This window comes from Hippocampus bargibanti, linkage group LG10 (assembly GCF_051943395.1).
Source record: "Hippocampus bargibanti isolate YZ-2025 linkage group LG10, ASM5194339v1, whole genome shotgun sequence".
Taxonomy (NCBI): Eukaryota; Metazoa; Chordata; class Actinopteri; order Syngnathiformes; family Syngnathidae; genus Hippocampus; species Hippocampus bargibanti.
Genome location: NC_142743.1, coordinates 13803025 through 13821979, shown reverse-complemented (window position 1 = coordinate 13821979; position 18955 = coordinate 13803025). Strand labels below are relative to the sequence as shown.

Below are 18955 nucleotides of genomic sequence, written 5' to 3'. Positions count from 1 at the left end.
TTTTTGTCATAAATTTCAGACACTGTTTTTACTATAATTTTGACAAGTTCGGCAGCCGGATTAAAAAGCCAAATGGGCCATATGTGGCCCGCGGGCCGTATTTTGCCTATGTCTGCCCTATAATAATGATAATAATACATTTAATTCCTAAGCGCCTTTCAAAACTCTGAAGGGCAGTACCGTTTTTTTGTGCGGGTGAGCAGCCAGTTTGACTAAAATTAGCTCAACATGTTTATCTTTGGAAGGCTCTCAGAGAAGCCGTCTCTAAAAAGACACAGCAAGTCATCGTTTTGGTCCCTCTGGATGTACAGTAAAGTCTCGTTATATCGATATCGGTTATATCGATAGTACCGCTTATTACGATACTATTTTCATCTCCCTTGCACATTTCTAGTCTTTTTATGTATAATTAGTACCGTTTAGTACGATACCCGGTTATTACGATAATCCGGTTATTACGGTGCTCCTTTTCATCCCCCGCCGGCCATTTTTGTTGTTTATATCGATATATCCGTCGCGCCATTGGTCAACTTGGTCACGTGTCTTGTTACGTGAGCCGCCATTGGTCGACTTGGTCACATGAGCCGCCATCGGTCGCGCTATTGGTCGACTTGGCCGTGTGACTTTGTCACGTGACACGCCATCCGTCGCGCCATTGGTCAACTTGGTCACGTGTCTTGGTTACGTGTCACGCCATCAGTCGCGCCATTGGTCGACTTGGTCAGGTGACTTGGTTACGTGCCCAGCACCCGTGTAGCAGAGCCATTTTCATTTTCAGACGCTAGCTCGTGTGTAGCAGACGAGATTGAAGTGTTTGTGTTAAAAGGTAAAAATGGGAAGCAGAAGAAGATTGATGACTTTTTTAAATTGTATACATAATACAGTAAGATGTAAGCGTTGCAGTTTCCCTGTTGTGTTATGTACATGCCCACTGTACTGTATATGAATGCAATCGTTTTTTGCAACAATGTTTCTTGTTTTGTCTGCTGAAGCGCGATGATTTTGAAAATTATTAACATTTCATACTGTGTATTAAAGGACAGCCGATGTCACTTTTTATTCAAATGCAAATAAAAATGACTTCACGCCAAGACGTCTTGCATTGCTTGTGAATCCAAACAATGGCTTCAGATTCGGATAATATGCTTTCTTGTTACACATCCAGTTATGAATATGTTTCAAATACACTGTAGTTTTGAAGATTAAAGCATACATGTTTACAATCATTAAAGAATTATTTGTGCCATTTTGAGGCAACATTGGGGGAACATCTAATGGCCAGCTCCGTTTCTTATATGGCGCTTGGCTGCCCTCTTTTGGCGGCTTTTGTTTAATGCAGTTCGGCGCAGGATCGGATATATCGATAGTCCCGGTTATATCGATATTTTTTCGGACTCCCTTGAATATCGATATAACGAGACTTTACTGTATTTATTTTTTTCTCATCCCTTTTGATTTGAAAATAACCGTTTTAGTGTCTTTTTTGCTCATAAAAAACATTAAAAACTCAATGTCAAAGCATACAATTCCCCCATACCACAATGTTGGTATGGGGATAGGCCTTCATATGATGGGTCCATTTTATGTATGGTCCTGTATTCGTTTATGAGCGCTTATCCAGCCACGATGCAGGATTGCCACAGAATAAAGCAGCAACACATACAGCGCATTGTCTACAACGTTATGACAATATGGCGAGGGCCTCTTTGTTGAATGCAAAACGTATGAAGGCTTTAGATCCATTCTGCTGGCTTTCATCTGGCTGCCAAACTGCATTAGAATAATCCCCGTTCATGAAAATATTTCATCCTTCTTGTCTGTCACTTCACCCCCACCCCCCAAAAAATGCTGGATATCCATCCAGGGCATAAATACAGCACTTTTGGTTTTTGTTTTGTACTTATACACAGTCTTCTCAAATACACACATACATAGAAAAGAGTCGAAATATGAAAATAATCTTCGTTTGTCCTTTTCCTGACATGTGAACATCTGCCTTTCCAGGCTCATCCATACTTCATGTCAACAAATGTTTATTCCTTCACATGCTTTGTTTGTTTTTGTGTTTTTAGGGGGTAGGAGGGGGGGTAGCTTTTATGATTTTGGTTATTAGTTGTATGTTTTTCTTCATATGTGGGCCGTGGGTTCAATCTCTGCTCCGGCTTCCCTGTATGGAGTTTGCATGTTCTCTCCTGAGCCTGTGTAGGTTTTATCCGGATACTCCGGTTTTCACCACGTTAAAAAAAATCAAACCCATGACCTCTCCGCATTGAGGCAGCCATGTTAAGCAGTTGCCCAGCGTGCCATCCTGTCTTCATGTCGATTTACATGTTTGCATGACGCATCTGCGTCATGCAAACATCTGTCCCACCCATTCCTACACACTCGTCTCATCTCTCCATTCACATCTCCGTCCGACATGCGGCCAACGGATGATAACCTCATTTAAAGGGCCTCTATTACATTAGATTCCCGATAGGTCGTAAAGTAAATACAGCCTGAGCCGATCAATTTGACCGCCGGCTAGCCAAGAAGCAATAACTCGACGGTCGACGGGTGCGTTTCACAGTCGGCCCGAAAAGCCTCTTTCCTTTCAGTTTTTTTGCCCCTCCCCCCTTTCTCTGACCCCCATACACAAGCACGCATTCGTTTCTACTTACGGGTGGCCCGGACCACTCACCACGCCGGCGCTTTAGTGCACATGGCAGATAAGAGCTGCATGGATGTGGGGAAACCAAATTACGTGTGCACCAATCGTATTAGATTGTCCAGCAGCCGTTGATGGAATTGACCACCGGCGACTGTTCTCCACCGTCATTACTTCAGTCCATCTGGAATCTCGATTATTTATTTATTTTGAGGGCACAGAAAGTCGGCAGATAATTTTACCTTGTTCCTCATCAATTGTGTTCTTTTTAGCTGGGTTGATAGCTTTTTGCATCCAGTGTACAGATGGCTTGTGCGGGTTGTTTGTGGCGCCTGATTGATGGGATATTTTAACCTTCCAGTCTACTACCAAAGTTGAAACAAGTCCAAATTTCAGTTTTCTATCAATTTTCTCACAATTTCACTTTTGTTTTTTGTTTTTGTTTCAAGCTCTGTCGTCTCCCTTTCGTGTGTGTTTTCTCACACTCTTTCTGTCGTCTGCCTTCGAACTACCAAAGTTTAAACTCTGTCACTGTTGTCTGCCTGTCTCTTTAATGTTTAAACCACCCCCCCCTCACTGCTGTGTTTTTGACCAATCACGTGGCTTTAACCGAAGACTGGGTGTGGGGAATAGAGGACAAAAACATTCGGCTGCCATTTTGTTGTTAAAAGAACGACACATCACTCATTGAGGCAGCTCCGTGTACGAAACAAATTCGTATGCCTAGGTTATGTTCGCATGCCATGGTAAAATGTTCGTAAATGTAACATTCGTAAACCGAAAAGTTTGTAAGTCAAGGGATTCGTAAACGAGGTATCACTGTATAGATATCTTCAGTATCTACCTACCTTCCTACCTACCTACCTATTTATTTATTTATTTATTTATTTATTTATTTAATGTATTTATGTAATCATTTTTATTTTGTTTTTGTTACACGGCAGAACCTGTGCTCATCGTTGTTTCAGCATCAGGTGAGCAACATGCGAGAATGAAAAGGCTGTTAGAGGTGTTGAGGGAAAGGGTGGAGGGAAGTGGGGTAATCAGAGAGGGGGATGCCGTTGCAACCGTAGAGGTGATAGACCCAAACGTGCACGGGAAACACCTCTATTTATAGCGCTCGGCCTCTTCATGTTGACAGGAAGGCGCGCCAGCTGAATGATTGCAAGCGGAAAAAAGGGAAAGAGGTGGCAAATATATAAACAAATAAACACTTCTACTCGTAGCTTTCCCACTTGCATACATAAGTCGGGGAGACAAAGACCGAACTCCATCTTCACGGGTATATACTCTTTATCCTCTACCTAAAAACCACAAATATGAAACATTCTTACTGAATCATTCACTGCTGTCAAGAAGTCTTCTTCACGAGTGTGTTTTACCGCCTCCGGGTGGCCAAGCCGGGTATTACAGTGAATGAATTGCGTCATCGAAACGGGAAGTTCGTAGTTTGTCTTTGGCCACAGGTGCTTTGACGTTTGCCTGTCGGTTGAATAGAAGCAACTGCGGCCAAAGGGGTTTTACTTTTTGGCCCTACATTTTATACCCCCGCTCGTTATATTGCCATATCCTTTTCTTTTTTTAATTATTGAATAAAACCAGTGGCGGGCTGTGGATTTCATCGCTAAGCCTTCAGTAGTGCTATGTCTGAATCAATCCAGACTGAAAAAAGTGTGGCGTGATTTACGACAAGTGCACTCAAGGGTACCATTAGCCAGGAAATACCTGACCAACCTTTCCTCAGGATGTCATTTTTTTTCTTGAAAACTTCATCTTGAAAATGGCTTTCATGGTACATCTGCAATTGTGGGACGAATAAAGTGTTCTGATTCTGATTTCTTCTCCTCCTTCAGCCATTGTGGGTTAACAAAACCACTATTAAATCAACACAACATATTTGCTCATGCAGCTCGCTACAGATCGTGTGCTAGCTCTGGCCAGTATGCTCTTATCACTAGCGGCTAGTGATACTATGATTGGCTAGTTAATAGCCATTCATGTGACTAGCCAGTCATAGTTTGTGAAATCTCCGACATTCGAGGGCTTTCGAGCAGGCCTTGGGTTGCCAACTCGAAATCTGATTGGTTAAAGCAACACCGCATTTAATGCTCCAGGGCCTGCAGAATTGATTGGAAAGGCGTCCGGGTCGATTTCTGACCCTGGTCACAAATGATGCCCGAAATGTGATAGGTTGGATGCTTAAATATGAAAACCATTTTTGGTAGCAGCACAATAGTGGAAAAGCAATGAAAGGAAGCTGAAAGACAATTTGGCATTATTTAATGAGAATACATGGACCAAATATCGTTAACATCAGTCAACAAACCCCAAACTTTTTTTGGTTTTAAAAGAAGATATTCTGATCTAGATAGGACGTCTGGATGCACTAGTTTTTAACAGTCTAAACGTTTCTTAGTTTTTGCCGCTCGCTTCCCATAAGCATATCATATGTACATTATATTATATAGAACATAAATTACTATACAGAGGCTATTCACAATCAACAATCATCAACAGCATTTTTAGGCCAGCAGAGAAGGCTTTGCAAGCCTTGACGATCCGCCACTGAATAAAATCCATGTTTTTTGTGTCCCACGGCAAAAAAAAAAAAAAAAAAAGCAAAACATGAGCATTTTGGCTAATTTGCTCCTCCAAATGCTCCTCAAAGAAAAATAGCCACTACCCGCTGACACCCCCTAATGCGTCTTCACGTGCTCCCACCGTCCATTCACATACACCCATCGTGCTGCGATGTGTGAGGCGCACGTGCCTGTGAATGTGTGTGTGCGTGTGTGTGTATCTACGCCGGTGACAGGCTTGGTGTTGGCGTGCTGCGTGCTGTGAAATATCCTGAAATGGCTTGCCTGCGGGAGTCGATGCAAGTCGGAAGCAAAAACGTGACTCAATGAAGCCAGTCTAGGATCTTACATAGCGAGACAGAGCAAGAACAATTTGAATGAGAAGCTTTGGCAATGGTGAAAAAAATAAATAAAGATCGTGTGTGTGCGTACGCGTGAGGGGGCGCAACCGGCGAGGAGGATAGGGAGGGGTGGCTGTTAGCCGCACGGGCTAAGCGCGTCACGTGCAGCTTTGAAATTGGTCAGTTTGCGCGCTGCTAAAAATAGCACGTGCCATAAATAGACGGGCAGCTTGGCGGAGTGAAGGACAAAATAAAACTTAGTATGAGATATCTAACATCGCGCACACACACGCACGTGCAAAAAAAATCTAATCACGAAGACAAAAGCGACGAGGTTATTTTGGGATGATGTCTGATGCTTCATCCAAGCACACGTTTTCACCTGAGAGGAAATTCTTCATCACGTTGTCAATGTCTTCGTTATCTCATTCACTGCCGGACGATGTGCAAAAAATTTGTCCCCTGCAGTGCCAGGGTTTTAGTCATTGTCACTCGCATTCCAGGACCCACAGAATGTTGAATTTTAGGACGACATAAACATTCAATGCAGCATAAGAAACCTTAGAGCAGGCATGGGCAAACTACGGCCCGCGGGCCACATACGGCCCGTTAGGCTTTTCAATCCGGCCCGCCGAACTTGCCCAAATTATAGTACAAACAGTGTCTAAAACTCATGACAAAAAGCTAGCGAACAACAGGGCAGATAACTGAAAAGTTGCCTGCCCCATTTTTCCCAACTGGAAGCAAAATGAGACCAATCCCATTAAGAAACATTGTCACAAAGTATGAAGTTTTTTTTTAAATCAAGAATGCACCACCTACAAATGCTACCTTGCTTAATTTACGGCAAATGCGCATGGCTGTAAATTTTGCTACAGTAGTCGATTGTCATTGTGATGCACAATGCAACGTTTGCATTGATTCCTACGAGCCACTAAGCCTCTTTCATAACTCTCACGTACACTTTACAGTCACGGTTTAATGTAAATTTACGTTTTGTAGCGTCACATATGTTGTTAGCTTCTTTTGATTCTTTCTTCTAGTTTGAGGTTCTGTGTATCTATTTTGGAAAATGACATGCAATTGCACGACTTTATAACGCTTGCGAAAGTCCGGAAGAAAGAAGCAGGCTTCTGATTGGCTGCCGAGCCGAGTATGCAAATTTCAACTGCAGGTAGTCTATGTTTGTTTGCTCGGCGACGGTACACGTGTACTGTTTGCGCGTGAAGGCGAGAGCGTCAGTGAGGAGTTTGTTGAGCGCGCGGTCAGGACAAACCATCTATGATTTGGCGGAATTTAACACAAGTAGGTATTATTGAGCTTGAATATTTCGTTGTGTAATAATATGTTTGGAATTTTGAAAGTGATTCCATTTTTCAATAAATGTTGATTTCTTTAACTTTGCCCCTTCGATGGAAACTTATTTAAAAACAGACGCAATCTTGATAAATCACAGTGCATATGTTATTTTAATTTATTTCCATTTCCTCCTCCAAGTATCTGCGAAATAGTATGTAAACGCCATATTCCTTGAGACAAATTTATTAACTGATCAGGGATATTTTTCACATTTGAAAGACAGTTAATAAATTGGGTTGTAGTGTTCTTACTGTGCTATGAGGTTTGTATCTATTACATTTAAAGGACAACCGGCACCATTTTTTGTTTTTGTTTCCCACTGACATCAGAAAAACGTTTTATAGCATCTAAAATACCCAAATCAGGCAGGCTGATATTTTTAGTTAAATGAAAAACACCAATAAAAATGACTTCAAAATGAATCCGGAAATTACCCCTGTTCGTGACGTCACGCCAATACGTCTTGCCTTGCTCGAGAATCAAAACAATGGCTTCAGATTCGGAGAAGATGTTTTCTTGTTACTCATCCAGTTATGAATATGATTCAAATAGTTCTGAGGAGGAAAGCATAAATGTTTGCAATTGATTCAAGGAGTCCTCCCATATCAATTCGAGCCGTAAAGGACAGCAATGTAGCACCCAGAAAATGCAGAAGATGGCGCCCAAGCTCCGTTGGAAATGGGCTGATTTGTCAGCTGGGAATTTGTGTCAGCGAATATCAAATAGTTGTCTTGGTGCAACACACAATGATTCACCATGGCGTTATTTATGTGTTTTCCTTCTAATTTCGCCATCAACGCGGATCAACACGAAGTTTTCAGACCAAACAAAGTACCCAAAATGCATTGTATGTCGCTTTCTCGGTCAGGGGCGGTCCAAACGTGACGTCACATGGGGATCGTCATCAACTCGAAAACAAGACTTCATGAATATTCAGCGCAAGTCTTAAAACGCAAACTATAGCTATATGCTGTGGAATTTTTGTAAAATACGCTCAGTCGAAGTCATTTGAAGTGATTTTATAAATTATGAACATAACTTGTTCAGAGTATTTCCGGCCCAAACACTCCCTCCAAATGCTCCTGGCCCGGCCCCTCTGTCAAATTTTAGAACCCAATGCGGCCCGTGAGTCAAAAAGTTTGCCCACCCCTGCCTTAGAGTCTCTTCTTACATAAGAAAAAAAACTGTTAATTCCTAAGTTATATGAGTCTAGCGTTATCTGAGTTTGAAATGAGAGAGGCTGTCAAAAACGTAATGCAATACATACACATATAGATTTACTGTGTACAGTGATACCTCGGTTTACGAACCCCTTGGCTTACGAACGAAAATTTTACCTTGGCACACGAACTATTTTTCGGGGTACACACGCAGCTGCCATAATGACTGATGTGTCGTTCGCGAATGAGCCCATTCTCCTAACAAGAAAATGGTGGCTGACTGTTTTGTCCTCAATTCCCCGCCCCCAGTCTTCGGTTAAAGCCACATGCTTGGTCAAGAACGCAGCAGTGAGGGGCTGGGGGTTACAGACAAAGCGAGAGTGAAGCCATTCTCCCAAAAACAAAATCGCGTCTTCGGTTAAAGCCACATGATTGGTCAAGAACGCAGCAGTGGGGAAGGGGGGGGGGCATAAGCATTAAAGAGACAGGCAGACGACAGAGAGAGTGAGAAAATACACACACACGAAAGGGACACGACAGAGCTTGAAACAAAAAAACAAAAGTGAAATGGTGAGGAAATGGATAGAAAACAGTGAAATTTGGACTCGTTTCAACTTTGATAGTTCAAAGGCAGTGCAGACTGGAAGGTTAAAATATCCCATCAATCAGGCTCCACAAATAACCTGCACAAGCCATCTGTACACTTGATGCAAAAAGCTATCAACGCAGCTAAACAGAACACGTGATGAGGAAAAAGGTAAAATTGTCGCAGAGAAAGCACCTACAAGGGATCATTCCTCAAGATGATGAAAGAGGAAGGTTACGTTCCTCATCAAGTGTTTAATGCTGATGAAACCGGCCATTCCATTCCATCAAGCCATCAACGACCATCACAAAGGTAAATAAAACGACTTTATTATATAGTACAGTTTATTTCTTTAATTATAATACCATAGCACATTTATTATACATAAAATAAGGTATATTTTGTGTAGTTTTAGGGCTTAGAAAATTATGAAGTAGAAAATTATGTTTTATGGGGACCTGGGAACGGATTATTCTCATTTTAATGATTTCCTATGGGAAATTAATTTTTGGGATACACACTTTTCGCCTTACACACGCTGTCTGGGAACCAATTAAGTTTGCAAGCCAAGGTATCACTGTAAATCAATATGTATTGTCATTTTATTTTGACCGATTTTCACTGAGTGGAAGAAGTTTTATCCACAGCATTATTTTAAACCCCCCCAAAAAAATCCCATAGTTACCTCTCATGCTGATCCACTTAGCGATCTCTTTAAGATGCGCTTGGGTACACATTAGCTAAACAAATGGTCGCGCAGGGGTGAGTCCTGCGGGGATCTTGGCACAGTCATGTCGAGGAAAACGTTCCGCTTGTATTTCCACTTCCACACTTTTGTCAGTCGCAACGGGATTTAAGCATTGATCGCTTTTTGTTTGTTTGTTTTGTCTGGTAACGTGAAAGAAAAAAGTAAGATAAGTGCAGTCTAGGTCACTCCAAGGTCAAACGCAGCGTTTGACCTTGGAGTGGCACACACAAAAGCAACGGATAAAGCTACGTGAATGACTATCTTACACAATTTTTCTTTGGGTTGTTTTTGTACGATGCTTTCCATACTCTTCATTGAAATGAATATTTTTCACGCATCAACACTTCGGCGGCGGGGACAACATTTTAGCCACGGTAGATGCGCGGCCGCCGTAGGCTGCTTCGCCGCGCCTCGCGCTGCCTCCTCCGATCGTCACAACTGCACGCCTGGCGGGATTCACTATTCATGACTCATTTATTTGCCTCCACGCTTAAAAATGGACGTGTTTTGCGAACTGCTATGTTACAAATAACATTCACATTAATTAGCGGCGCTGTGAATTGATTTGGTTGAAGCCCTTTTGGTTCGTAAAAATTACGTGACGGTGACTAGCTAAACGTGGCTCTTCAATGACTGAAACACGATGAGACTCGGGTGAGCTGTTCAAAATATACGCTTAACCATGTCGATGTTCAGAAAAAATGCTAATTTGCAGCTTTTGATCAATTTCATAGCACAAACGGTACCTTTAGCTTGAAGCTAGCTAGCTGCTAGCTAAAGGTACACTAGCTTTATTGTGCTAATTTATTAACTGATCAGGGATATTTTTCACATTTGAAAGACAGTTAATAAATTGGGTTGTAGTGTTCTTACTGTGCTATGAGGTTTGTATCTATTACATTTAAAGGACAACCGGCACCATTTTTTGTTTTTGTTTCCCACTGACATCAGAAAAACGTTTTATAGCATCTAAAATACCCAAATCAGGCAGGCTGATATTTTTAGTTAAATGAAAAACACCAATAAAAATGACTTCAAAATGAATCCGGAAATTACCCCTGTTCGTGACGTCACGCCAATACGTCTTGCCTTGCTCGAGAATCAAAACAATGGCTTCAGATTCGGAGAAGATGTTTTCTTGTTACTCATCCAGTTATGAATATGATTCAAATAGTTCTGAGGAGGAAAGCATAAATGTTTGCAATTCTCTTCTTACATAAGAAAAAAAAACTGTTAATTCATAAGTTTTATGAGTCTAGCGTTATCTGAGTTTGAAATGAGAGAGGCTGTCAAAAACGTAATGCAATACATACACATATAGATTTACTGTGTACAGTGATACCTCGGTTTACGAACCCCTTGGCTTACGAACGAAAATTTTACCTTGGCATACGAACTATTTTTCGGGGTACACACGCAGCTGCCATAATGACTGATGTGTCGTTCGCGAATGAGCCCATTCTCCTAACAAGAAAATGGTGGCTGACTGTTTTGTCCTCAATTCCCCGCCCCCAGTCTTTGGTTAAAGCCACATGCTTGGTCAAGAACGCAGCAGTGAGGGGCTGGGGGTTACAGACAAAGAGAGAGTGAAGCCATTCTCCCAAAAACAAAATCGCGTCTTCGGTTAAAGCCACATGATTGGTCAAGAACGCAGCAGTGGGGAAGGGGGGGGGGCATAAGCATTAAAGAGACAGGCAGACGACAGAGAGAGTGAGAAAATACACACACACGAAAGGGACACGACAGAGCTTGAAACAAAAAAACAAAAGTGAAATGGTGAGGAAATGGATAGAAAACAGTGAAATTTGGACTCGTTTCAACTTTGATAGTTCAAAGGCAGTGCAGACTGGAAGGTTAAAATATCCCATCAATCAGGCTCCACAAATAACCTGCACAAGCCATCTGTACACTTGATGCAAAAAGCTATCAACGCAGCTAAACAGAACACGTGATGAGGAAAAAGGTAAAATTGTCGCAGAGAAAGCACCTACAAGGGATCATTCCTCAAGATGATGAAAGAGGAAGGTTACGTTCCTCATCAAGTGTTTAATGCTGATGAAACCGGCCATTCCATTCCATCAAGCCATCAACGACCATCACAAAGGTAAATAAAACGACTTTATTATATAGTACAGTTTATTTCTTTAATTATAATACCATAGCACATTTATTATACATAAAATAAGGTATATTTTGTGTAGTTTTAGGGCTTAGAAAATTATGAAGTAGAAAATTATGTTTTATGGGGACCTGGGAACGGATTATTCTCATTTTAATGATTTCCTATGGGAAATTAATTTTTGGGATACACACTTTTCGCCTTACACACGCTGTCTGGGAACCAATTAAGTTTGCAAGCCAAGGTATCACTGTAAATCAATATGTATTGTCATTTTATTTTGACCGATTTTCACTGAGTGGAAGAAGTTTTATCCACAGCATTATTTTAAACCCCCCCAAAAAAATCCCATAGTTACCTCTCATGCTGATCCACTTAGCGATCTCTTTAAGATGCGCTTGGGTACACATTAGCTAAACAAATGGTCGCGCAGGGGTGAGTCCTGCGGGGATCTTGGCACAGTCATGTCGAGGAAAACGTTCCGCTTGTATTTCCACTTCCACACTTTTGTCAGTCGCAACGGGATTTAAGCATTGATCGCTTTTTGTTTGTTTGTTTTGTCTGGTAACGTGAAAGAAAAAAGTAAGATAAGTGCAGTCTAGGTCACTCCAAGGTCAAACGCAGCGTTTGACCTTGGAGTGGCACACACAAAAGCAACGGATAAAGCTACGTGAATGACTATCTTACACAATTTTTCTTTGGGTTGTTTTTGTACGATGCTTTCCATACTCTTCATTGAAATGAATATTTTTCACGCATCAACACTTCGGCGGCGGGGACAACATTTTAGCCACGGTAGATGCGCGGCCGCCGTAGGCTGCTTCGCCGCGCCTCGCGCTGCCTCCTCCGATCGTCACAACTGCACGCCTGGCGGGATTCACTATTCATGACTCATTTATTTGCCTCCACGCTTAAAAATGGACGTGTTTTGCGAACTGCTATGTTACAAATAACATTCACATTAATTAGCGGCGCTGTGAATTGATTTGGTTGAAGCCCTTTTGGTTCGTAAAAATTACGTGACGGTGACTAGCTAAACGTGGCTCTTCAATGACTGAAACACGATGAGACTCGGGTGAGCTGTTAAAAATATACGCTTAACCATGTCGATGTTCAGAAAAAATGCTAATTTGCAGCTTTTGATCAATTTCATAGCACAAACGGTACCTTTAGCTTGAAGCTAGCTAGCTGCTAGCTAAAGGTACACTAGCTTTATTGTGCTAATTTCAGGCACCACAAAGCTGTTGTGAATGTCGCATTGATCAAGAATGGTCACTACGGGATTTGAATGGACGTTGTGGTTCACACAGCTGACTATGTGAACCACTACATTCTTCGCGACGGGCAGATAACACCTGGGGACTTGTTGCTAATCAATCACAAACCTCACGGCCATCTTAAAATTAGTCAATATAGTTCGTACGAACGTCAGCAATGTGACTCAACAACTTTTTAGCCTGCGCCGTTAGCGTGAAGGTCAAAACTGCTATCGTCACACCATCACGCGTTACATTCACTCCTAATGTATTTGCCTGAACATGCGGCACCTTTTGTTTTTGTTTTTTTCCTTCTAGCGCTCCCCGAGTATTGACCATGGTGCACTATTGACCCCCCCCTCCCCGATTAAACATCTAGTCAGTAATTAAAGATAAATTGTCAAGCCGGCGCAGCACCTGGATCGAATTAACGGCAAGGATGATAGCGAATGGCCTCACCGGCACCTGTGGCGACACGCTGTGCGTTGAATGAAGCTTCCTTCTTTTAGATCATGCGGTGCCACAAATATACCTGCGCCACATAAACGCGACGAATTACAACTGGGTTCTGATGCTATTTTCACGCGTCGTATCTTGATTGCGCGGTGCGGATCGATCGCGAGCTTGAGTGTCATTACGACGATAGTGGTTCACATAGATGATGACACGCATTCCTAATCCCCCCTTGGTGACCAGCGACCAATCGAGCGTTGACGGCGTGTTCTTTTTATGAGCAGCAAAGTTGTTCACTTAGCGGGATTCCGAGCCACTGTGTCAAATTGATTTATAATCAGTGCTACAACGTGCGGGATGTATGCCGGCCGGGCGCTGTTTATCAGTGGTGTAGGGGAATCGTAAAACGGACACAAGAGGGCTATCGGTTGCCCTCCCGTGGCTGTTTTACGATACGGAGGTGAAGGCGCACATGCCTGAGAGACGCCTATTATGATGCAATTTCTGAAAGTAGACTGGATGGAATAGAAATGGAAAGGGATCATGATACCTTCGCCGTTCATTTCACACAATTTTTGAGAGAAACCACATTGGGATACAGTATGTAGGTCTTTAAATTTGTCAGGTTTTTTTGGGGCGGGGGACATTTTTTGAATCAAAGTTAGGAGTGGTATTGGTACTTGATATTTGTGACCACGTTGGTTTGAAAAAAAAAAATACAGTGATACCTCGGTTTACGAACCCCTTGGCTTACGAACTTTTCAGTTTACGAACCTTAAATTTATGAAAATTTTACCTTGGCATACGAGCTATTTTTCGGGATACACACGGAGCTGCCGCAATGAGTGATGTGTCGTTCGCGAACGAGCCCCTTCTCCTAACAAGAAAATGGCAGCCGGCTTGTCTTGGTCCTCTATTCCCCGCCCCCAGTCGTCGGTTAAAGCCACATAATTGGTCAAGGACGCAGCATTGGGGGGGGGGGGGGGGGGATTTACAAACAGAGTGAAGCCATTCTCCAAAAAAGAAAATGGTCGTGCCGGGAGTCCTTTTAACTATCACTGATTGGAACGACCAACACCTGTGCGGCTGCAGGCAGAGCCGACAGCGCCACCTGTTGATTGCCAACCAGATCGTGATAACTGTCCTAAAATGATTCCGCTAAATTTTTAAACAAGTGTTTTTTTTAACTCATTCACTGCCATTCACACATTTAATCGGGAATTGATAATATGACATAGAGCGCCATTGCCAAATTTGTTCTGGTCTATTTTTTTCAAGAGGGCAGCATTTGCCTTTTGTCCAGCTTCAGCTGGAACAAAGTGCTATATAAACCAAGATGTATTGCATTGTATTTTGGACGGCCACCCTTATTTCAAGCTCATATAACACCAGACCCATATCATTTAGGAATTAACTCTTTTTTTCTGATGAAAGAAGAGAGTCTAATGTTTCTAATGCTGTATTTAATGTTTATGTAGTCCTCTAACTCAATATTCTGTGGGTCCTGGAATTAAATTGACAATGACAAAAGCCTGGCACTGGAGTGGATCACATTTTTGCACACGTCTGGCAGTGAATGAGTTAAATGCAACCACATTGGAACTGATTGCAAATGCAGTGAGAAAAACCTTGACCAGTCGTTAATGCAACCTACCCCAAGGACAAACGTGATTGAATGTACTTTTTCCTCTTCATTTTATTTATTTGGGAGGGAGTGGTGGGGTCAGAGAACAAGAGCGCAGTGCTCCTAACTAGCGCCGGCAAACCCAAAGTGCTTGTCGTTGCTAACAAATGGCAGCAACGCGGTGGGGCGTGTACTTGCTGAGAGATGGCCAAGGAGACGGAACGGACGCTCCCTTTTTTTGGGAGAGGGAGGGGGTAAAAAAAATGGACAAGGAGAAGCACTGTTGAGCGCAGCGGGCGGCACAGGCATCCGTCAGTACAAGTTGGATTTGTCCGGTCCGCTAACATTGCCATCCATCGACCACGATGGTCTTCAGCAAGCTAATGTCCAGAACAACCCATCGCTGTGCCGCATTTTTTGGGGCTAAAGAAAACTTTTCCCTCCATGGCCATCAATCTACTGGTGGGGTGAAGAAACCGACAGACAGACACGACTTTTGTGATCACTTTTGTGGAAGGCAAAGAAGTAAATTGGCACTGAGTGAGTTTCCCAACATGGCCATCAATTTGTTGCCGTGTGTGAAAGTGTCTACATGACCAGCAATTTACTCTGTACACAAACAACAAACGGAATAACTTTTATTTAACTATATAAAAAAACGATTTTGTGCTCGTTATGCCACCTGGCCATCAATTTTCCCTATAGTACCGTATTTTCTGCACAATACGGTGCACCCAAAAGCCTTGATTTTCTTGAAAAGATTATCCTGCGCCTTATACACCGGCGCACCTTATACATGAAGAACTGTAATATTAGAGGACAACCGACATCCAGGACAAGTTGTGGTCATAATTTGTAAAATCACTTCTACTGAGCAGATTTTACAAAGATTCCACGGCATATAACTATATTTTACGTTTTAATACTTGCGCTGAATATTCAGTAAGACTTGTTTTTGGGTTGGTGACGAATCCGTACGTGACGTCACGTCAGAAACGCCCCTGAGCGAGAAAGCGACATACAATGCATTTTGGGTACTTTGTTTGGTCTGAAAATGGTGAAATTATAAGGAAAACAGATAAATAATGCGATGGTGAATCGTTGTGTGTTGCACCAAGACTACAATTTGATCCGAGTTGACACAAATTCCCAGCAGACAAGTCAGTCAAATTCCAACGGAGCTTGGGCGCCATCTTGTGCATTTTCTGGGACGCTACATTGGAGTCCAAACGCCTCAAAATGAGACGGAAGGACTTCTTTAATCCATTGCAAATATTTATGCTTTCCTCTTCAGAACTATTTGTATCATATTCATAACTGGGTGAGTAACAAGAAATCTGAAGCCATTTGTTTTGATTCTAGAGCAAGGCAAATTGCCCTGGCGTGACGTTACGAAAAGGGGGCGGGGCCTTCTGAAACTTGCTATTACCGGGGTCATTTTGAAGTAGTTTTGGGACACTTTGTCATTTTTATTGGTGTTATGTATTTGACTGAAAATATCAGGCTGCGTGTTTTGGGTGTTTTAGATGCTATAAAACGTTTTTCTGATGTCAGTTAGGAAACAAAAAAAATGGTGTCGGTTGTCCTTTAAGCCACAACAGGTCTCGCAACTACTGTTACCAGCCGCCGAATCCATTTTTCACCAATATATAGTGCATAGTGCATGCTGGGATATATAAGCCAGCGTTTCATTTGAATAATCTCTTAAAATTACTTTGCAAGGAGGAATTTTTCTTCGCCATAATTTTTGGCACAATGTTGATAGTTTTGCTGTTTTGAATGTTGCTGTGCCGATGACCATTTTGTGTTTGGGAGCCTTTTACTGAGCATCTCCATCTTTATCAAGTCCATACATAGAGTTGCTTGTTCTGTAGACACAAGGGGACACAAGCCAGTGTTTTATTGTGTCGGTCCCAAGGCCGGATAAATACAGAGGGTTGTGTCAGGAAGGGGATCCGACGTAAAAGCTTGGCCAAAACACACATGCCAATCAAACCGCTGTAGATGGAGGACACCGATTCGCTGTGGCGACCCCTTGAAGGGAAAAGTCAAAAGGAAAAGAAGTTTAGAAATTAAAAAAAGTTTTTTTGTTGGTGTTTTTGTATTTGGTGTCTCAATTTTTTTATCCTGAAAATTTGAAGGCTAAAATATATTTTTAATGCCATTTCACCTATGTAATTTCTTAAAATTACTTCACGATGTGGAATTTTGCCATAATTTTCTGTTTTTGGCACAATGATTAGAAAGCGACATTTTTTTGCTTATTTACATGTTTAGGGTCTCCAAAAAAACTAAATTTGTTTATTTCTGAAAAAAATAAGGTGAAAAAATACATACATATAACGGTGTTTCATTTCAATAATCTCTTAAAATGACTTTGCAAGATGGAATTTGTTCTTTATTTCACCATAATTTTCAAACAACCCCCCCCCCCAAAAAAAAAAAAAAAAACCTCAAACCTTCCCGAACATCCACATCAAAACTTCACAAACTCCTCGAAGCCCAAAATACGAATCCCGGACCCCACGACTGAAAACACTCCACCGCCAGTTGACCTTGTTTCTGAGCATAGCTAGCTTGTATCACGTGACATCAACGACAACATGACGGCTGCTTCCCCCGCCCCCACTCTCCGCTTCCCCCTCACATGACCTGCTAAAGCATGTACATGTGTGCCTTTTAAATATGTGATGGAATTATTCATTGTTTGCAGACATGCTGCTATTTTGGGCATCACAAGTGTGCTAAAGGTAGCAGCGAACGGCAGGTTGGTGAAAAATTGATGCGCAGCACGCAAAGGCTACATTTGATCCTCCCCTCCGGCGACACGCCGCCACCGCTGTGAAAGGTATGTCCCATGAATGATACAAGCGGCGTTCGTGGGCGGACGTCGCAAGTCATCCACTGATACCATGACGGGCGCGCAGATGTTGTTACTCATTACTCTTGACAGTCCCTTTTTCACACTCAAAAAAGACCGTAGGGTCAAAAAGGGACCAACTCGCTATTTGCGTTGGGCTACGTTGTCCATCACGATTCATTTTTATAAACTTGTGTCAAATTGACCCAAATTGGGTTCAAAACTGTGGTTCGTTTTGGACTCAATATTTTTTTGGAGTCATGTTCACACCTGTCCATGGTTTCTCGCTTATAATGAAAAAAAATCACACTTGAATTCATATCCATTCACACCTCTCTTCTAGTTAGTTCATATGTCTCTTGACATAATCAGTCTGTCATTCGCACGCCCACGTCATACAAACGATACTCATTCCCATGGAGCGTGCACTTCGACCTAAATCGCCATCTCTATCCGTTTTGCCAATGCAAAGCGTCAACATCCTCGTGCGCCACGTCGAGAGCCGCCCGAGTGGAACGCAGGGAATGCGCCTCGCATTCGCCAACAACGCCCGTGCTAATTAAATTCACGCCACATATAAAGGACAACCGACGTCTCCGGACAAGTTGTGTCCATAATTTGTAAAATGGCTTCAAATGACTTCTACTGAGCGTATTTTACAAAGATTCCACTGCATATTTTACGTTTTAAGACTCGCGCTGAATATTCTGGAAGTCTTGTTTTTGAGTTGGTGACGAGTCCTCACGTTACGTCACTGAAGGAATGCCCCTGATCGAAAAAAGGACACATTGTAGCAGTCCTTCCATCACGTCAATGCATTTTGCTGTACTTGTTTGGTCTGAAAACTTTGTGTTGCACCAAAAAGAAGCAGAAGCGGGCGACAAAGCTCCATGTAAGGAATTAATCAGCCTGTGGAAACGGGCAAGACGTCTTGGGGTGACACTACGAACAAGCGGGCGGGACCTCTTGAAACTGGCGATTTCCAGGTTCATTTTTTTGCAGATTTTGGACACTTTAAAGGGCAACCGACGTCACTTTTTTGTTTTTTTAACTGACATCAGAAAAACGTTTAAGAGCATCTAAATTACCCAAAACACGCATTATGATATTTTTAGTCAAATGCAAAACACCAATAAAAATGACTTAGTGTCCAAAATCTGCAAAAAATTGAGCTGCGAATTGGGCATTTTCAGAAAGTCCCGCCCACAGTTCGTGATGTCACG

At 42.3% G+C, this 18955-nt stretch overlaps 1 long non-coding RNA gene across 2 annotated transcripts in view; it reads left to right on the top strand.

Moving 5' to 3' along the window:
• Nucleotides 1–18955, top strand: part of LOC148892547 (uncharacterized) — a 62193-nt gene that overhangs the window by 33029 nt on the left and 10209 nt on the right. For both annotated transcript variants that reach the window (XR_016116148.1, XR_016116149.1), the window contains exon 3: nt 17586–17720. This is a non-coding gene — a long non-coding RNA (uncharacterized LOC148892547). The remainder of the gene's footprint in view (nt 1–17585; nt 17721–18955) is intronic.